At 35.9% G+C, this 21,440-nt stretch overlaps 1 pseudogene; it reads left to right on the top strand.

Annotated features, from left to right (window-relative positions):
- The first annotated feature begins 45 nt into the window (after positions 1-45).
- On the top strand, positions 46-21,239 carry LOC105032908 (phenylacetaldehyde reductase-like; annotated as a pseudogene).
- The last annotated feature ends 201 nt before the right edge of the window (positions 21,240-21,440 follow it).

The following is a 21,440-nucleotide window of genomic DNA, read 5'->3' as shown; positions in this document are numbered from 1 at the left end:
AATTGCTTACTTTCGTGTGGGGTCGTACAGCTAAGTGGCGGGTTGATGGCAAAACGTGAGCACTTACTGTTGGACGCTGAACGCAAATGGGGGCAAAAAGGAAATTGCAAAGAGCTGAAACGTAAGCAATTGCGACAGACCGTTGGACGCGGAACGCAAGTAGGGGCAAAAATGAAATTGCAAAGAGCTGAAACGTAAGCAATTGCGGCGGCGTTTGAGACCAATCATGTTTAACATTGACTGCAATATTGCGACCACCCCTTCATGATCAGTCTACAGAATCTGTGCTGCAATATATCATCTGTAATGGTGTAGGATTTCATCAAAAAAAAAAAAAATAGTCAGAAGATAAAAAATATTTCGATATCTAAATATTCAAAAAAAAATTCAATCTTCAAAAGATTTTTAGAGTGATATCATCCGTATCTTCAGAGATATGTAAATCACTTTCCAAATGGAACGATCACGAATCTCGTGATCTGTATTTTTTTTTTTTTTGATCAACCCAACTGATCTATTAATTGAATAAATCGGATATCTAATCTGTTTCATACTTGAATCAAGTCGACCCATCATGATTTGATATGATCCTTACTTGATCCCTACGATAATTCATTTAACACCTCAGCAGAATGGCAAGTACGTATCAACATTGACGCCTTGGCTGCCTTGTCAAAGCATATATAAAAACATCGTATACCATTTACTGCCACAAGTGCTTACATTTTGTCATCCATCCAGAAACCGTCTTCCACTATACGTATGCATCTAAATACACCCAATTATTGAAAAGTAGGAGCGAGAACGAGCGAGAAGAGAGGAGGATAGTCGGAGTGAGAAGGTGGTGTGCATGACCAATGCATCTGCCTACTCTGCTTCCTGGCTCGTCGGGCTTCTCCTCCAGCATGGATATACTGTAGGCACCTCTCTCGGGATCTTGGTACCTCTTTCTCTCTAATTTTGATGTTCTTTTGATTAAATTATACTGACATTCTCAAGATTTGAGATAATTACAAATTTTTATTCAGCATTTTATAAATATATACATAACCTTATACTATTAGCCTTTTTTTTTTCAAATAAGCTAACGGGCCTTGTTGAAGTCATCACTATTTAAACCTATTTAAGTCTTAAATATCTTATATTCTTTATTTTTATTATTTTTTACCCATTTTATTATTAAAATTTTTCAAACTTGAAATTTTTATGTTAAGCCAAATTATTCCAAATATTGAATTTGTGATGGTAATTAGAACTTAGTGAAAGGAGTATGCTTCACACACACATACGCATATATATATATATATATATATATATATATATATATATATATATATATATATATATATATACATATACAATTTATCAGATGTGGGCTTTAAGATGGGCTATACTGCTTGCTTTTATTCATATATTCCAATAGTCATGAATAGCCACATAACATAATTAGGCTCTCAAAGCCAAAAACTAGTGAATTATGTATAAGTATTTTGGATTTTAATAATCATGCTTCTTTGGCTGAGTTCTAATCATCATCACAAATTTGATATTTTAAGACATAAAAATTTGTAGTTTAAAAAAATTTCAAATAATAAAAAAAATAATAAATTTAAAGAACATAAGATATTTTAAGACTCAAATAGGTTAGAGCGATGATGCCAGTAAGGTTCGTTAGTTTATTTAAAAGAAAGATAATACTATGTGGTTATGTGTTATGCATATAGCAATAATTAAGTAGTAAAATATATATTATCTAAATTTTAGATGGAAATCTGTAATTACCTCAAACCTCAAGAGGGATCAGTATAATTTATCTTTTTTTATTTTGAGGGGGGGGGGGTGTTTGAATATAGCTATTTTCTATCCCTCTTCTCCTCTTTCCTATTTAGGAGACATAGTTATACATAAGGAGTGATGAGATGCTCCTATTAGTGTTATATGATATGACACCTATTCTCATTTGATTGATTATTTTGCAATGATTATAGTTATTATGCATCATCGCTGGCGGATTCATCTCCCATCATGTCCAAATTTATTGAATAGTCCTTAAACCTACCTGCTTGTTTACATTGGCTCATAGCCCTCAAGCTATAAGTATGGTTGGATAGATCTTTTACCTTGTGTTTAAATCCAAGATCAAAGGGGTTTTAATTCTTATTAAGAAAAAGGGTTTTAATTGATTCGTAAGTTTTTTTGACTTTGTTGCGTATAATTTTTTTTTATATACATTTTTTCCCATTAATCACCATTTGACTCTTTGTGCCAACATTGATTAATCATATTTTTGAGTTTGTATGAAAGATATTTTTGACTCATTGTGGTAACATTGATTAATCATATTCTTAACTATCTCTAGCACAAGTTTGAAGCTTATTTGCATCATTTGAATCATCTTGGGCTCCTTGCAATCAAGGTCCTTTATTTCAGTTAAGGCATATTGAGGATGATGTTGATTTTTAGTTAAAAATATAATAGGTTTGGAGCGCTCTACTTTTCACTTAAATAATAACACTTTTTTCTATATGATGTTTCTTTGAGTCTTTCCTATAAATGTGCCTATATCCGACTTATGCATAGAATATGAAATACTAAGTTCTTGTATTCTTTATTTTTGATATTTATTCCTGCTTTGTCACTTTTGTCTAAACATCTTTTTCTATTATTTCTTTTTAGTGGATTAGGGAGAAAAGGGAAATATTCCAATCATCATCCAATTTTTTTGCAAATTCTGTGATTGATCTATGTCAAACATTCATGATGCCACTTCACTTACCATAAGACATCTACTAGATCTGAAATTTTGTGAAAAACTAATTTTTATCTCTCATCTAATAATTTTTTATGTCATGTTTATTAGGTGATCTGAAGAAAATCGAGCATTTACGTGCCTTGAAAGGAGCCAATGAAAGACTACACCTACTTAAAGCAAACTTGTTTAAAGAGGTCTCTTTTGATTCAGTGGTTGAGGGGTGCGAGGGTGTTTTTCATACAGCATCTCCTTACTATATTAATGCCACAGATCCACAAGTTTATTTGGTTATCAATTATAGAATAATAATATTATTTTTTATTCTATAGGTTTATTTTTTCATCGATATATTGTTTAAATTGCTCCCAAGTTATTAGTCTTATAGAACAAAAAATAGAATCATCATAATTTCATTAATTTTTTGGAAAATATTTGCTAGCATTGAGCTACTATTGGAGTAGATGCAATTTTTATGTTGACTATCAAGACAGTAATCCAGTATATGTACATAATACAAGTATTTTGAGATTTAGCTAGATCAGTTGGGCCTACTTGTTTGATCGACCACCAGCTAGCTATGGTGGGCCAAATTGAGTTAAAACTAGCATTGGACTATTATCTATTCAAATTGATAAACTGAACAACTCAACTATTTGAACCATCCAAGTTAGCAGCTTATTGACTTGGACTAGGTCATAGCAAAAAATTACTGTCCTCTATTTCCCGTGAGGCAATGGGAGCAAAAGTTTACCAATTGTTGTATAGAACTGATGATCCTCCTCATTTTTCTTTTTTTTCTTGGCTAAGTTGGTTCCACTACGGAGGTTGAGGCAGTGGGACTAAGAGTTGGTTGAGGTAGTTGGACTGAAGGAATGGAGGTGGCATCAAAAACATGTTGAGGCAGCAATTTTAAAGGGGAGTTGAGGTCAAAGTAGAGGGGTTGAAGTGGCAACATTGGAGTTTTAAAGATGAGGCCAATAGATTTTTGTGGGTGGGGGTGGGTTGTGGTTGAGTATGATAAGACAACATTTGAATAATTTAAGATGGTATTTGGCATCAAGCATGACTAAGGGAGCAATAGAGAATTGGAGAGGTTATGTTTAAAGAAGCGAGGGTAGAGGGCTCAAATAGCTGAGAAGAAATGGGCAATTTGTTGTCTCTAGTTGAAACTGTGGCCTATAACCACATCCAAAATGGACATTGAATTCACCATGTTCAAAGCACTACTTAAAAATAGTGAATGTTTCTTAATATCATGGTCTGTATTATCGTTTTGGTATTCATACTAGTATCATGCTGGTTTATCGTTAGTATGGATTAGTTAGTGCATACTTAACAATACAAGTAGAGTGCTATCTGTACACTATACTTGAAACTGGTAGTATGGCTGATATGGCATGATTAATGGATGAAACATTCAATGTATAACATGTGCTATATTTCCCCAACAATATCACAATATCAACATACACATAGGTACATTCAAAACTATAGATCCATGCTCCAGCCTTTGAAAAATTGGATGCCATAAGGTAGCTAAGCAATCTATACCCTTATGAGCTAAAATAATAATATTGTTTGTTAGAACTTATGTTTCACTTATAAGCGTTAAAATTAATATACTATTTAAATCTCGATAATATTTTTAACCTTCTAGTGGCACTCATATGGTATATTTATGTTGAATATCTTGATCCATATGAAATGTTAGATTATTAATAGTACAATAGCTGAAAGTATAAATAAATAAATAAATAAATCTACCGACTTTGGACTAAGTCTCTTGGGCATCTATGTAAGCTCTTAGACCTGGGATAGTCTATCATCTAGGATTGCCTCAACTGTTGACATGTTGCAAGATTATGTTGAAAATTCTAATTGAAGTTAATTAATTTTGCATAATATACTAGAGTACATAGTAGGTCTATTAATATCTTTATGAATATAAAATAATGAAGGGACCCCCAATTACAAAGGTGACAAAAGATCGTATAAAGGGGAAAGTTTTCCTTGATGAACTACTATTTTCCTAAAGAGGCTTCATCAAGAGATAGAATTATAATGCGAAGAAAAATAATTTCTTGATGAATTAGGGGCAAAATGTCACAAGATTTGGAAGACCATGCAACTAAGGAAACCTACATGTGAAGACATGTAAACTCTCTAGTACACTTCTAATTAGTCATTACTAATTTTCCCTCTGCTTAACTATACTAAACAGGCACTAATCATATGACTATTCTAAAAATATTGAAGAATCGAAAGCTAAACTATTCATGGACTTCTAAAACAACTCAAAAAAGAAAGTGAAAAATAGAGAAGAAAGAGGTTCCATCTCTTTATGTACAAACTGATCCTAAGTTTTGGGCATGTGTTGCTTATTTTTCATTTTTTATATTTTTACTATGTATTTGAGTCTTTAGATATTTTGTATGTTTGCAATTTATTTTTAAATTTATGCACAAAATTGTCATGTAATAAAATGAGGCTTATCATATGATCCATTATGTGTATTAACCTATGTCAATGTCTTACCAAAAAAAAAACCATATGTCAATAATGCAATTCCACAATCTGCTGCTTTCATACCTAGCCTCTTTATTCACTTGATGCTGCTTTATGGCCACTTTTTCTCTACTAGATAATAAGATCCAGTATAGTTTAACTTTTTGCTTATATGCTGCAATGTTTGTCATTCTAATTGAATATTTCATGCTTGCAACAATAAGTTTTCTTCTCTTTTGTATGTTGTGTTACAATATGCTAATATATATGTGATTGAACAAAATTACCATACACAATCTTCTGACCTTCTTTTCTTGGTTTCTATCCCATATGTCTTTATGATATTTTTTATTTTTGCTATCCCGAATGATGGCAAGTTATAACTTTTTTGACAGCTTTGTCTTTCGATCTTACTTGGAGACTGAGTTTATTGACCCAACAGTGAAGGGGACACTCAATGTTTTTAGTTCATGTGTTAAAACTCCTATTAATAGGGTGGTCATAACATCGTCAATGGCTGCTGTTAAATACATTGGAAGACCACAAACACCTGATGTCTTAGTTGATGAGAAATGGTTTTCGACTTTCTAGTGTAGAGTTTTGTAAGCAGGCAAAGGTATGAGACAAGTTGGAGGTTGTACGATCAAATATAGTTGCAACATGAATTCCATAAGAGCATATGTGAGTGCAAAGAATAGCTAGTTCCTCAATTATTTTTGACCTTGTCCTTTTTCACGATATTCCATGAAGAAATTTTTTATTTCTACAGAATACTCATCAAAGAACACAACAAAATCTTATGAGAGATGTCCTATTTGTAGTAGATCATGAATCTGAGTCTTGTTATGTATGATTTATTATTGGCATGCATACGAAGTTTGTGAAAAAAGTGCAATGCATGGTGGGGGATCAAACATGACATATGTCAATGTTGCATGGGTCACTGTATGAAGGGATTGATAATGTGGGATTTGCTAGAAAGAGTAACTTAGTTATTATCTAGATATGCAATTCATTGGCCTTAGTTGGGGGAAGGCTACTACACAGCTACTTTGCAGCTCACTTTCTAATGGTCGGGTTGATTTATCAACAAAAATAACTAATACAAGCCCATTCTTCCGGTTTCAATTGAAACTAATTTATGAGAAATATATGTGTTTGTGAATATAACAAACATATTTTATATGTGTGGTTGGAATTGTAAAATATGGTATTAGGTTTGAAGCCACCAAAATTTAAATGTGTGGTTGGAATTGTAATATATAGTATCAGGTTTGAAGCCACCAAAATTTAAATACTACATTGTGAATGTTAGTTTTTTTTTTCCTTTTTACTCTAGAAAATGTTCTTTTTAAGCACTATACAATATGAGAGATAAATAGTTTATTGTTTATTAGCATGTGATAGTAATTAACTTATATTATTATTATAAAGATGATGATTTATGAAAAATAGCTTAAACCTAAGTTTATTGATATTTTTTTGTGTTTTTATCATAATTTCACTCTTAAATGTTTATTGCCAAAATACCCTGATTATTGCCAAATTTGACTTTCCCAAACTTTGGTCAAATCTAATTATTTAAGTTTTTGATATATATAGTTCCAAAAGATATGCAATTTATAGAAAAAGAAGCTTTTTGGTAATACAAGTATGCAGTGTGATAGATTTCCCTATCGGATAAAAGAATAATCATGTAGTATTAGTATATGATAGCTTGAAAAAATATTTATGGCTATGTTCCTCTATAAATGTTAGAGGTTTGAGATGATATTTGCTCAAGAGCACTACAAGTGGGATGTCAGTCTTGTTCTTGATTTTTGTCAAACTGTGCAAAGTTAATGTATATGTTTTGAGAACCTTGAATATTTTTCTTAACCTATTGGTTGCTATTAGTTATGGTATCTACTCTCGAAGACGTTGGCAAAGGAGGCTCCTTGGAAGTTTTCAAAAGATAATTCTATCAATATGGTGACAATACACCTAGCAATGGTCATTGGTCCTTTTCTGCAACCTACTCTAAATGCGAGTGCTGCTGAATTTTTGAAGTTGATAAATGGTATGTAAATTTCATGTTATGTATTATCTTAGCTGAATATTAGTAAATAGTGACCAGGACGTAACTCTTCTAGCTTATCTATTTTAGTAGAATATGCTTTTCTATGCCATAGTTTTTATAATATAAGACAAATAGAACATTTCTCAAAATACATTTCTTAAGGTAAATGGCAAGGTGAAGATCTAGTGGTTTTATTGAACATGGGCCACAGTAAGTTGGATAATTATTCTGATATCTAGTATCACTGCAGTAGGCCTAATTATGAAACATATACAGGGAGATGTTTCATTCATATAGAATCTTAAACCATACTTCTTATTGAACTCTTTGATATACTCTAATGTTATAAGCATGCTCTATCCAATGTAGTTATTCTTTTCTACAAAATTTATTTTATTAATGAAGGAAGAAAATTAAAATCTAACAACTTCCTTTTGAATCCTTTGTAGGATCTTCTATATATCCAAATGCAACTTTTGGGTGTGTCAATGTCAACAATGTTGCCATGGCACATATTTTGGTGTTGCTGCAAATTTTCGGTTTAGGCTGGATGGGCTGGAGTTGGATGGTGATCAGTAAGGCGATAGTGATTAGACTTGCAAAATAAGTTTTTGACTGGGGGTAAGCTCCGATGGAGACCCTCCAACACTCAAGTCAGAAATTTGTAAAACAGAAGGAAAAGAATGCATAAGAGAAAGATTGCATACCTTAGGATCCCCTAATTACCTCTATTTATAGAACGAGGCAAGAATCGTAAAAGGAAAGGGTTATGGAAAGTTATCCTGATTTCTTCAGGCATGTCATTCCAGAATTTTTGGCCTGATTTTTTGTGATTTGGTAGTTGTTGTTGCCTTATTCGATCCGTGGCCAGCTGCTTCCAGCAGTCATATGGTTTGAAAGAATACGCAGGATTTTCTGATCAATCTTTTCAAATTTGTCAATCAAAGTAGGGGTCAATGGCTTAATATCCAGAGGTCAGCGGTCGATGCATAGGTTGACAACGAATGCATAGGTCGGTTGCCGACCCTTGGGTCGACTACCTTCGAGGTTCACCAGTGTCTTTGGTTCAGACACCAGAGACTTTCTGCCCATAACATATGCCCCTTACTCTTGAGTCTGAGCTAGAATAGGGTTAGACGAAGGGAGTATAGCAAATCAAATCCACCAAAGACACGTCTCACTAGCTTAGGCCTTTGATTAGAACAATGTCTCTATATCATTTGGGTGAGTAGAAACATCACATCATTAAGACCAATGAAGAGCTATTGTTGAGGGCGTGTCAATTCAAAGTGCCATATGCATCCTTTGAGGCATGCGCATAAATGCGCCTTCCAAAGTTATGATTTCGGCCCATTCAATGGTGCCACATGGTGGCCATCCAACGATTTTAGGCAAATCAATGTGGGATCAAGGTTGTTTAATCTATTTATAAATAAGGGCATTATTTTCATCCATCATTCTTTCCATTGCTTTCTTTTTTTCATCTATTGCTTCTTTCTTCTTTTGTGATGGTAGTGCTCCTCCGACGAGATCCAAAGCCTTCTTGGCAACTTTCAGCCATCCCCTTGAGAAAGTGATTTCTGACTGAGCAGGTTGGTTTTCAAGCTCCTCCCCAGCCATTTCCCAGTTGATTTTTACTTTCCTTTGATAGTTCGTTCGTTGGTCTCTTCATTTCTTTCTTATTTCTTTACCTCTTCTCTCGGGCTGATTCATCTTTTAGTCTTAGGATGGGTGCTTTGGGGAAAATGGTAGTGAGCTGGTCCCCCAAACCTTCTTCAAGAGGTGACCCCAGGGCACCGGACTTCAGGCTTGGGGCTAAGGATTTTGTGCCTGGATAGTACCATTTGGAACTAGATCTGGATGACCTTAGTTCACTTTGGGCATAAGTTGGGGCTCCCCCTAGATATGATTTGGAACTCCCAGATCTGAGTGGCCGGGTTTACAACCCTCTCCCTAGTTGGCTTGCTCTATACAAGGAGTTGTTCAGAGCTGGGCTTAGGTTTCTGCTCCACCCTTTTATTGTTGAACTCTTCTAACTTTTTGATATGGCCTTAAGTTCAATGGTTTCGAACTCTTGGTGCTTCATTATCGATTTCTTGGCTACTTGCTTTTTGACTGAGATCCAGTCATCTATATTTCTTTTTTGATCTTTTTCTACTTTCAAGAGGCATCCTTATGTCAATGATTGATGGTATGTCTCCCTCCAAAAGGAGGTTTCTCCCTTGATCCATGGTGCTCCTTCTATTCACTATTGGAAGGAGTGCTTCCTTTATATTTTTTGCTCCACTATCGAACACTGGAGATTTGCTTGCTGGGGCTGACCTAGAAAGTCTACCCTCTGAGTGTTGTACTTTAATACCACTTATTAGTATATGAATTATTCAATCTTAAAGACTTGAACTTTAGTCTAAAAGTTCTTTCACTATTTTATACGAATTAGTAGTCTCTACCTCTAATTTGAGGAATTACATTAATCCTTTAGTAGGTACTAGAATCTACATAGACTGCACATAAGCCCGAGTATGGCTCGGCCAACCCATGTACATCTATAGATAGGTTCTTAATCAATTATTTTTTTAAATAATTTTTAGTAATAATTTTGCCCCAGACACCTTTTCAGTAGGTATATGGTGTCTCTACTAAAATCTCGATTAGATCTAACCATTAATATGAACATACTCAGTGAATCTAACTGATGAATGATTAGGTCCGAGTAAGCTCTGGCCAATCTAACCATTCATCAGATAGTACAGCAGAGTCATCATATAATGAATGATAATCCTAATATCCAAATAAGCATCAGGTGTAAGGTGCCTTCAATGCTAATCTAAAATATTAGACCTATTACCATCCACCTTAATGGGAGGCTATGAAGCAGTTATCCCTATAACTATTTTATTTTAAAGATTTAATAATTTAAAAGATTTAATTAATTAGTTTAAGAATAAAAAGAAGATATTAACCAGTATTTCAATGATCCTTCTACTGACTTCATCAAGTCATCAAAGAGGACTAGAAATAAGCTAGCTCAAGAATATCTGAATCAGTCATACTGATTAACCTTAATAGCATGGATCAACTCAAATCATTCAGTGACCTAATCTTAACATAATCTACCTAATTGGCTAGATAAGTGAGATCGATGGGAGGATAGCCAATGCTTGCCTTAGACACCATATAGACCAGATAAGCATACCTCTAATTAAAAACCATCGATCGAATTGTTGAATTTATCTGACACACAAATTGATCGATTAGTTTCGATTTGATCAGCCAAAGGACTTGGGCTCAGGCATTGAGGCATAATCAGATCCATTTGGTATGGTTAAAAATATAAACTTGATCAAGCTACAAATATTAAGATTGATCTTAGAAAAATTTTGACCTAATCTAATTCAATTATTGATTAAATTTAATCAGTTTCTCTATTTGATCCATATTTGTTACTAACCCTAGATCTAACCCAGTTACATGACCTAAATCAAGCTAGCCCATAGGCCCTTGGTTTATGAGGTATTTTAAGATTTTTAATTTTCAAATCTAGATCTTTTGATAATCATATCTTAATTCATAATTAAGTATATAAAATTTTATATTAAAACTATTTCAATTTATAAAACTATTTTATAAAAATTTTCATGCAAACCCTATATCATATGTTATTAATTTCCAATTATGAAACTAATTTTTAGATCTGAATATTTTGAATAAATTAGTAAAAAATAAATCACAAATTTTTTAGATCTAATCTAAACTTAATTTATGATTAAAAGAGTTCTAAAATTTTTTTCACCATTCTTCTTCATGAGATACAATCACATCGACACCCCTATACATCATAAGAGAACCCGTCGATTGGATAAGAGAGAAATTTTAATCTCTACTTCTTCTTATGATCGGATAGCCATGATGATCAACTCAATCCAAATACTTGCCACTAAGAAAAAATTCTATACTACATATCATATATATAAAAAGAAAAATTCTGGTTCATATCATATTCACAACATGATAGCATACAGAATTTTTATCTAATCTAATTAGATTATTACTACAACATTAAATTTTTAGATCTGAATCTTAATCATATCATCACATGAATCATTAATTTTAGATCTAAAAAAATAAAAAAATCTATTAAAAATATATGTATGATTGTATAAAAAATTTTTGATTTGAGATATGATCAAATATGTGCAGATACTTTGCTCAAATCAAATATGAAACTCTATCAAACAGATTCAAATCTGAGTCTAATTCAAACATCAATTTTCTAACTAAAATACATGTAAAAAAATCTATCAAATTGGATTTAAATTCATGCATAATCAGATTTTAAATCAGAACAAAAATCTACATAAAAATTTTTGTTAAAATAGATTTTAATAGATCATTTTCAAGGGCTAATTTTGATCTGATAATCTGGTCAAAATCAAATCAAAAAAATATAAAAAATATCAGATCAAAATAAGATTTAATCATATCAAAAAATTTAATTCAAAATCAAATAAAAAATCTAGAAATTAGACTATGCGATCATGACATGCAGTCTGGCTTTGATACTAGTTGAAGAAAAATTATCCGATCGCATCAGATATCAGAAAGAAAATTGAATAAATTAGTAATTAAAATTTTCATAATGTTTATGAAATCTCATCTTGATTCGCTATGGAAGACTTGATCAAGGTAGAAGTGGTTTGCACGCACGTCAAGCAATGTAGGAGAGAAAGATAAAGAACTCTTCAAGAGAAAAGAAAGAGAGAGCTTTTAGATCTGATATCTAGGCCTGAAAGAAGTCCACATGCCACCCAAGGAGAGGGGATGCCCAAGGGAGAAGACACGCCAAGGGAAGGGGACGCCTACTCCAAACCTTCACGCCAAAATCAATTCTCCAATTGATTTGCTGATTTTTGCTTGCTCTCTTCCTTCTCCACACCCCTCCTCAAATAGACAAGAGTTCCTAGATCAAATCAAATACCTTCATGGGTTAGGAATAGAACTCTCTATATTTGAATCAAATCCAAATTTTCTAAACTATAAGATTTTCTAATGGAAGTAGGAGAGATGCCAACTTGCACCTACCTTCACCATGCCACATGCCCAAGGGGAGGGGGCTGTTTCCAGCGCCCTCTCCTCTATCTTGGTTGGCCATATGGATGAGAGAATACTATGATTATAGCACCCTCTCCTCCATCTTGGTTGGCCATATGGATGAGACAATACCTGATAATCATGGCTAAGTGCATCAAATCTGATTTGGTTCAAGTTTGGATTCAATTTGAATCCAATTCGAGCCAAATTCGAAAAGGCTATTAATTCTAATATAATTAGGATTTAGATCCAAATCTAACTTTCATATTTAACCCAATATAGCCTCAATAAAATCAAACCCAATTAACTTAGATCTGATCTAAAGTAATTGAGACTCAAATCCAATCTCTCATAATTTTTTGAATCATAGATTTGATCAAATTCATCCCCAAAATCAAACTTACGTTTCATATGCAGTGCTAGCTGCACATAGTTAGTATTTAATTTTGTATGACCCATAACTTAATTCTCAATTAAGTAAATCTATATGTTCAATCAAGTCTCATACTTTCAAATTAAATATATAAATATTCAATAAATTTTTTCCTATATTGTTTGACTTTATGCGTGACTCCATAGGTTCGAACACTAAGTTAGTAATGTAGGAACCCTTTTCTATACCAATCAAAGTGACCATCTAGCAATGATACCCGATATCTAGATAGGTCGAATAATTACAAAGCAATATTCAAGAACCTCGGTATATGATTACCACATAATTCATCCCTTTGACTCCAATACTCAAGATGACCTAGGGTTTAACCGTCAACCCTGGAATAGTTATCTATATTATATTTTAATCTTTTTCAAATCCTGTAACACATCACAAGGATTATCCTAGCCAAGATTTTACTGGATTGAGATACGGTGATACATTAACTCCTGTAATTCAGAGGGATCAATCCCATCTTGACTCACGCACAGACTTCACAAGTATTTGACTGTATCCAACAGCCTTCCATCACTATATTAGAAATACGGATAGTCCGACATCAAAACACAGTGAGTTGCTGGCAAGTCATCGTAGTAATCTCAGATCGGAGGGATACTTATACCCATATCCTTTATGAGTTGCTCTTGACAGCAAAGCACTCCACAGATAAATTACTGTTCGATGACGATGTACTCTTACATCTCACCTGTATGCCATACCAGTATCTCTATATTTCTTGGTTAAAAGGATAACCAACCTATATGGCACACAATAATCTATACTCGATAAATGTTATTATCTTTATTAACAATATATCATTTGATCGTGAATAAGTTTAAGAACTATTCGATAAATCTTTCTTTATCAATTATATTATAATTCTAAAGACTTCATCATAATACAAGAGTTCAAAGGAAGATGTATTTTTATGATGAACTTGCCAAAAATAACTTTTATTCATTAATAATTCATATACATATTACAAAGAGCTCAATCATTTACAAATAGATAATTGACTTTAGAATATATTTTTCAACAGTCCAATCTTCTCACTGCACCATCATATATCCTCCAGCTGACCATCTCGATACCTCTGATCGCACAGCTTGATCCATCCGATAGATGAATAGTATCCTCACTGCTCTTTAGAAAATTAAACAATTCCTCTCTGCAACAAAAATGATGGATGCATATAGAATCTAAGATCTACTACTGAAAAAAAGTAGATATCTCGTCAGATATCAATAAGATATTATCTTCTGACTCACTACTGACCGTCACTACAATAGTCCTTGTCCGATCTCTGAGTTGAGGATAATCTCTGACATGATATCCCAACTCATCACACCAATTGTACCTGATCTTGCTGGGGTCCCTCATCCTGGACCTAGATCATCCTCCTCACGATCCTTTATCACTCCATCTACTGCCACCTGCTCCATCAAAAATTGTCAAAGTTGAGCTACCACCATCTGAGCTCGAAGCTTGGTTCTTCCACTTGAGAACCTCATTCTGAAGAATCACTGTAGTGACCTCATCCATCTTGATGGTACTCTTCCTCATTAGAAGAGCAGTCATCAAGGATTCATATGAAGAGGAAAGCGATGCTAGTAAGATCGATGTCCTGGTCTTCTCCTCAACCTTCTCGTCTATATTGAGAAGAGCGATGAAAATCTTTTGGAAGTGGTTGAGATGCTTTTGCATGCTCTATCGCTCGTCCATCCGTAATTAGTAGAACTATCTTCAAAAAAAGGGAGTGTTGGTGAGAGACTTCATCATGTACAACTTCTCGAGCTTCAACCATAACACTATCGAAGAAGTCTCGCCAAGTACATGAATCATGATCTCATCCATCAGGTACAAGTGGATGGTACTCACCGTCTGCATCTGTAGACATTTTCAGATTTTTTCCTCTATGGTGGTCGGCTTCTTCTCGTACAAAAGAGTATCGATCAATCCATGTTGGATGAGCACGTCCTTCATCCTTGCTTGCCATAAGGAGAAATTGCTTTTTCTATCGAACCGATTGATCTCCACCTTGATTGTACTTGTCTTCCTCATCTTCTATCTCAATCACCACCACCTCTATCTGGATTATCTGGTACCACTTATCTATGGTAACCAGGCTCTAATACCAATTGTTGTACTCTAATACCACTTGTTAAGAGAGAAAGAAAAAAGAAAGAGAGAGAAAATATCATAAACAAATCAAGGTAATGTAGATTGGCCTCAAACCTACCTCCATGGGGCATGCAAGCTTCACTACGAGAGAAAAAAAATCAAACAAATATAAGAAAAACTCACCACTCAAGCTTTGTATTAAGATCTCTCAATAAGAAGTCTCAAAATTATTACAAAAGCTCTCTAAAATCTATCTTGAAGTCTCTCTACACGATTAGGATATCACCAGCTATCCAATGCAATAAACAGCTCGTCAAACAGAGCTATATAGGCTCCAAAATCATTAAAACAATATTTTACTTGGATATCGGGTTCAAATCAAATTCTAGAACTCTTCTGGACCATCTGAACATAATCGGCTGGAATTGTGGTTGTCCGATTGCGCAATCAAGCATCCTCTGCTTTCTGATCAACCTCGAAATCAATCTGGGCTATCGGATCTTCATCGGTGCGAACGACGGTCGTTGGATCGCACTCCGATCCACGATGGACAATGCGAAACAGGATGGAAAATGCCATGGATTGTGCCTCTATGCCTGTGGACCATCAGTCCACATGAGCCATGTGAAACCGCAACCTAGGCATGCTTGCACGCCCGTTGGGTCGGGACAGTGCGCTGGGCCACGCCCGCCTGGGCCCTGCACCTACAGTCGACCCACAGGTGCTTGGGCTGGCCCACACATTGGCCTGGGCTATGCCAGCCTGTGGGCCCCTTCCGATGGCCTATGGATCGTACCAATCTACTGCTGGCCTTCTCTCGCATGTATCTCTGTCCTTCAGACTCCATTTGGGCTGATCTTGATCTCGTTGGATTTCATTCATCATCCTGGACCTCGTTCTGAGCTTATTGTAGACTGAATCTTAAAGTATTTTTCTCAATGCTGAGCTCCTATACAAGAGGATGCATAGACTCAGTGCTTTAATATCTTGTGCAAGTACAAGATTCCTCCACTATCATAGCTACTATTGGAATAGACTCTCCTTAACGTCGATCTCAGCCCAACCGACCCTCGAGGTGAGCATTGGTTCAATCAACCCAACCCTTTTTTTTTCTTCTCCCTTCCTCTCCTCTTCTCTCTCTTTTTTTTGACTTGCTACGGTTTGGTATAGAAATGAAGTCTGAAGAGCATGAGGAATTAAAAAAGCTGAATCTGAAGAAGAGGAAGGCCTCGGCCTCGACCTATAGTGCTGCCGGTTAGAAAAGGAAGTGTCAGGCCACAGCTACCCAAGCGAAGCAGCCTGCCAAGGGGGGTCCTTCTCCCCCAACTAGGGTGGTGCTGGTTTCTCCAGTATAGGCTCGGATGCTAGGAGCTTGCCCGCCACCCCTGACTTTGGACCCTGCCCCCAGGCTTTACTTCCATTTTTTTGAGCCGAGAAGGTCAGCTCGGCACTAGTCACCCCCTCCAGTCGGAGATCAAAGATCTCTTCAGTCTCACCATCGAGCTTTGTATTAAATGACCATTGGGTGGCCCACGACTTGCTTCGGGGCATACTCCTTCCAATGGATGTTGAAAAGCTAAAGGGTCAGAGTTTGGGCATCCAACAAAGGGATGCTATTGATTTTGTTATCTAGATAAGTTTCTTTGATCCTTCTTTCCCTTTTGCATATCTTTAGTAACTGACATGCTTGTTTCTATAGCTAGGTTACTATGTCATCCTTTTCACCAATTCCATAAAGGCGGCAAGGTCGGAGGTCGTCGATGTCCATAAAGAGGTCGAGACCCTCCGAACAAAGGCTAACAAAGCTGAAGCTAAGATGAAGCACCTTAAAGAGGTGCTAGAGAAAGCTGAGGCTATGCAGGCGGCGACCAAGGTAGCACGAGCAGTGGCCGAGGCTACACAGAAGAAGGCTGAGGTCGATCTTCTGGAAGGGAAGAAGAAGTACCAGGCGGCCTAAGAAAAGATTGCTGAGGCTGAAAAGAAGATGAAGGGCTAGGTCATCAAGGCCAATCGGCTGATAGTTGAGGCATTCTGTGCCTCTCAAAAATTTGCTAAAGAGAAGGTTGAGTTCATCGAGGAGGCTTTCTTCATTGGGCAAGATTTGCTTCGGCAAAAAATTGCCGCACACCTCCCTGAGTTGGACTTATCTTTCTTGGATGACAAGGAGACTGGTAAAGACCAGCCTTCAACTGAACCAGCCATTGAGGAACCACCTCAGTCAGAGCCTACGATTGCCAAGGCATCATCTCAGTTGAAGCTTGTGGTCGTCAAAGAAGCCTTTGAACAAATGGCAAAAGTTCTCGTGAGCTCCTGGGAAGTCCCTCAGTCCAAGATTTTCAATGCCTCCGCATAGGCTTCAATTTTGTAATTTTATTTTCTTGTTTTGCCCATCATGTGAAAATAAACTTTTTATTTAATAAGGGAACTCTTTTTTACCTCCAAGGCTTTTTTTTGATGTTTGTTGCATTCATTTCATGCAGTCTGGTCAGTGTGGGCTTTGTGGATGTACGATCATTTGTCGTCATGCCAAGCTCTTGTCAAGGACTATAGCTCTATCTATTAGCGCCTAAATTGAGGCTCTTGAAAAGAGGCTCGTGAGGCCAAAAAGAGGCTCATGAGGCCAAAAAGAAGGCTTCTAAGGTAAGTCGAAGGGCTTCGGAGAGAGAGAAGACTTGCACTGAGGCCCTTGCGGAAGTGAAGCACTTAAGGGAGAACGTCAGGCACACTAACAAGGCATATGCCTTAAAGAAGGTTCAATTGGCTGAATTATGTGCAAAGTTGAATAAGGCTATCGAGAAAATGAAGTGGGGTGCTATTGATAGAACCATGCGACTTCACAATGAACTTCACTCGATTCAAAAGAGGATTGCCATCCTGAAACACCTTTTGGATTCAGGCAAGATAGCCGAAGAAGTGAGATAGGGCGGCTTCGAGAAGGTTATTCGACTCCAAAATGGACTCCATATGGCATAGGAGAGAATCGCTACCTTAGAAAGTTTGATCATCAGGGAGAGATCAATAGGGGCAGAGCTTCGATGGAGCTGGCGGCAAGCAGTGCGGTAGCCAACTTCGTTGAAGGTAAAGTCGAGCGTATGGAGGCAATGTTTGCTGCGAACTAGGTCAGGCTCGTCCATGAAGTGTTGAAGGCATCCCTGATGGCCTACTAGGTTGGCTTCAAGAAGTGCAAGTCTTTGGCTAAGCAGCTCTTCCCTAGGATTGATGCCGATCTCCTCAAAGAGCTACCCCCGATGACTCAGAGCTTCATATGGTCGTCGTTGATGTCATAAATGAAGGAGATAAGGAACCTCGTTAGATTAGGATTGAGCCCTTGTCCGAAGCTTAGGATTGATTAGGGATTTATACTTCCCCCTTTTTTTTGGCTAGTTTGGCTTGTAAATATTGTAGTCGGTTATCCTGACCTTCAAAATTAGTAAAATATCATTTTGTTCGAATTTGCTTTATCTTCAAGGTCTTCTATTTTTATATCGGACTTTAAACTACCCTCCATATCTATGGTCAACTTTGCGACTCCATCTCCTTAGGATCTTGAGGCTTTCAAGGGTCCCTTAGGCTAACTCCTGTTCAAAGACAAGGCACCTTTGAAGAACTTGTGGTTGTTCTCATTCGAAAATGAAGCATCTTCAAGGATCTCATAGCTATTTTCATTTGGGAACAAAGCAGCCTTCTTGTGGCTATTTTCATTTGGAAACAAAGTGCCTTCGAGAAGCTTGTGGCTATTTTTATTCGAAAATGAAGCATTCTTCTCGTGACTATTTTCATTTGAAAATAAAACACCTCGAGGAACTTGTGTCTATTTTCGTTTGAAAATAAAGTATCATTCTCATGGCTATTTTCATTCAGAAATGAGGTACCTTCAAGAAACTTGGAGTCATTTTTATTTAAAAATGAAGTACCCTTTTCATGACTATTTCATTTGAAAATGAAGCATCTTCAAGAAACTTATGACTATTTTCGTTTGAAAGTGAAGCAACCTTCTCATGGCTATTTTTATTTAGAAATGAAGCGTCTTCAAGAAACTTATGACTATTTTCGTTCAAAAATGAAGCACCCTTCTCATGACTATTTTTGTTTGAAAATGAAGCACCTTTGAGAAACTTATGGCTATTTTTGTTTGAAAATAAAATGTCCTTCTCGTGGCTATTTTTATTCAAAAATGAAGCACCTTTGAAGAACTTGTAGCTATTTTCATTTGAAAATGAAGTGTCCTCGAGGAACTTGTGGTGATTTTTGTTTGAAAATGAATGGTTATTTTTATTTGGAAATGAAGCACCTTCGAGGAACTTGTAGCTCGATCGAGATCTTCTTTGTTCTAGATGATTTGGTAAAGATGAGGTATTTAATTATCTGCAAGACTTGTGGATTAGTTATTAAAAGTGTTTATTTATATTTATTGATAATACATCCTTAGATTGTCTAAATTTTAGTATCGTTGCAGTGGGGTTTCATCCAATTGCTTCAAGTGGTAAGTTCCAAATCTGATAATCTCATCCACTCGGTAAGGACCCCTCCTAATTGGGAGAGAGCTTTCCTTATTCATTTGGCTAGGATATTTCGAACCGTCATAGCACCAGGTCGCCAACTCCGAACACTTTGCCATGGACATGGGGGTTGTAGTATCATGGAATTTTATGTCGATAGCAAGGCAATGGTGATCGGATCTACAAAATAAGTCCCTGAATGAGGTTGGCTCTGTGGGGAGCATCTGATGATCAAGTCAGAAATTTATATAATAGAAGAGAAGGATGCATGAGAGAAATATTGCATACCTTGGGATCCCTTGTTACCTCTATTTATAGAATGAAGCGAGAGCTATAAAAGGGAAGAATATTTTCATTCAGAAATGAGGTACCTTCAAGAAACTTGGAGTCATTTTTATTTAAAAATGAAGCACCATTTTCATGACTATTTCATTTGAAAATGAAGCATCTTCAAGAAACTTCTAACTATTTTTGTTTGAAAGTGAAGCAACCTTCTCATGGCTATTTTCATTTAGAAATGAAGCGTCTTCAAGAAACTTTTGACTATTTTCGTTCAAAAATGAAGCACCCTTCTCATGATTATTTTTGTTTGAAAATGAAGCACCTTTGAGAAACTTATGGCTATTTTTGTTTGAAAATAAAATGCCCTTCTCGTGGCTATTTTCATTCAAAAATGAAGCACCTTTGAAGAACTTGTGGCTATTTTCATTTGAAAATAAAGTGTCCTCGAGGAACTTGTGGCGATTTTTGTTCGAAAATGAATGATTATTTTTGTTTGGAAATGAAGCACCTTCGAGGAACTTGTAGCTCGATCGAGATCTTCTTCGTTCTAGATGATTTGGTAAAGATGAGGTATTTAATTATCTGCAAGACTTGTGGATTAGATATTAAAAGTGTTTATTTACATTTATTGATAATACATCCTTAGATTGTCTAAATTTTAGTATCGTTGCAATGGGGTTTCATCCAATTGCTTCAAGTGGTAAGTTCCAAATCTGATAATCTCATCCACTCGGTAAGGACCCCTCCTAATTGGGAGAGAGCTTTCCTTATTCATTTGGCTAGGACACTTCAAACCGTCATAGCACCAGGTCACCAACTCCGAACACTTTGCCATGGACATGGGGGTTGTAGTATCATGGAATTTTATGTCGATAGCAAGGCAATGGCGATCGGATCTACAAAATAAGTCCCTGAATGGGATTGGCTCTGTGGGGAGCATCTGATGATCAAGTCAGAAATTTATAAAATAGAAGAGAAGGACGCATGAGAGAAATATTGCATACCTTGGGATCCCTTGTTACCTCTATTTATAGAATGAAGCGAGAGCCGTAAAAGGGAAGAGTTATGGGAGGCTATCTTGATTTCTTTAGACACATCATTCTCAAATTTTCAACCTAATTTTTCTAGATTTGGTGGTTGTTGTTGCCTTATTCGGCCCGTGGCCAACTGCTCTCAATAGTCACATGGTTTGAAAGGATACAAGAAACTTTCTGATCAATCCTTCCAAATTTATCGATCAAAGTAGGGTTCGGCGGCTTGATATCTATGGGTCGGTGGCTGATGCACATGTCGATGGTTGACCCTTGGGTTGACTACCTCCGAGGTTCGTCAGTGTCTTTGGTTCGGGGACTAGAGATTTTCTGTCAATAATATATGGCATTTGAGGTTCCCTCAGCAAGTGGAAGATATTGTTTAGTTGAAATTGTTGCTCACTATTCAGAGATTATGAAAATTTTGCATGAACAATATCTTGCTCTGAAACTACCTGAAAAGTAAGTTACTGTCTTTAGTGGCAATGGATTTATTTAATAACTAAGTCATATGTTTTAGAAACCATTCTTTTTTCCCATTGTGACTATTTAGTTTTCATGCATTTTATCCTACATTCATTCTCAATGTTCTATTTGCTTTTTTTATGTTCTTATCTATTCTATTCAGTAGGTTTATTTTTGTTTGTAACATTCAAGTCTTCATATA

Source organism: Elaeis guineensis, chromosome 5, assembly GCF_000442705.2.
Source record: "Elaeis guineensis isolate ETL-2024a chromosome 5, EG11, whole genome shotgun sequence".
Taxonomy (NCBI): domain Eukaryota; kingdom Viridiplantae; phylum Streptophyta; class Magnoliopsida; order Arecales; family Arecaceae; genus Elaeis; species Elaeis guineensis.
This window is presented reverse-complemented; position numbering and strand designations above follow the sequence as displayed.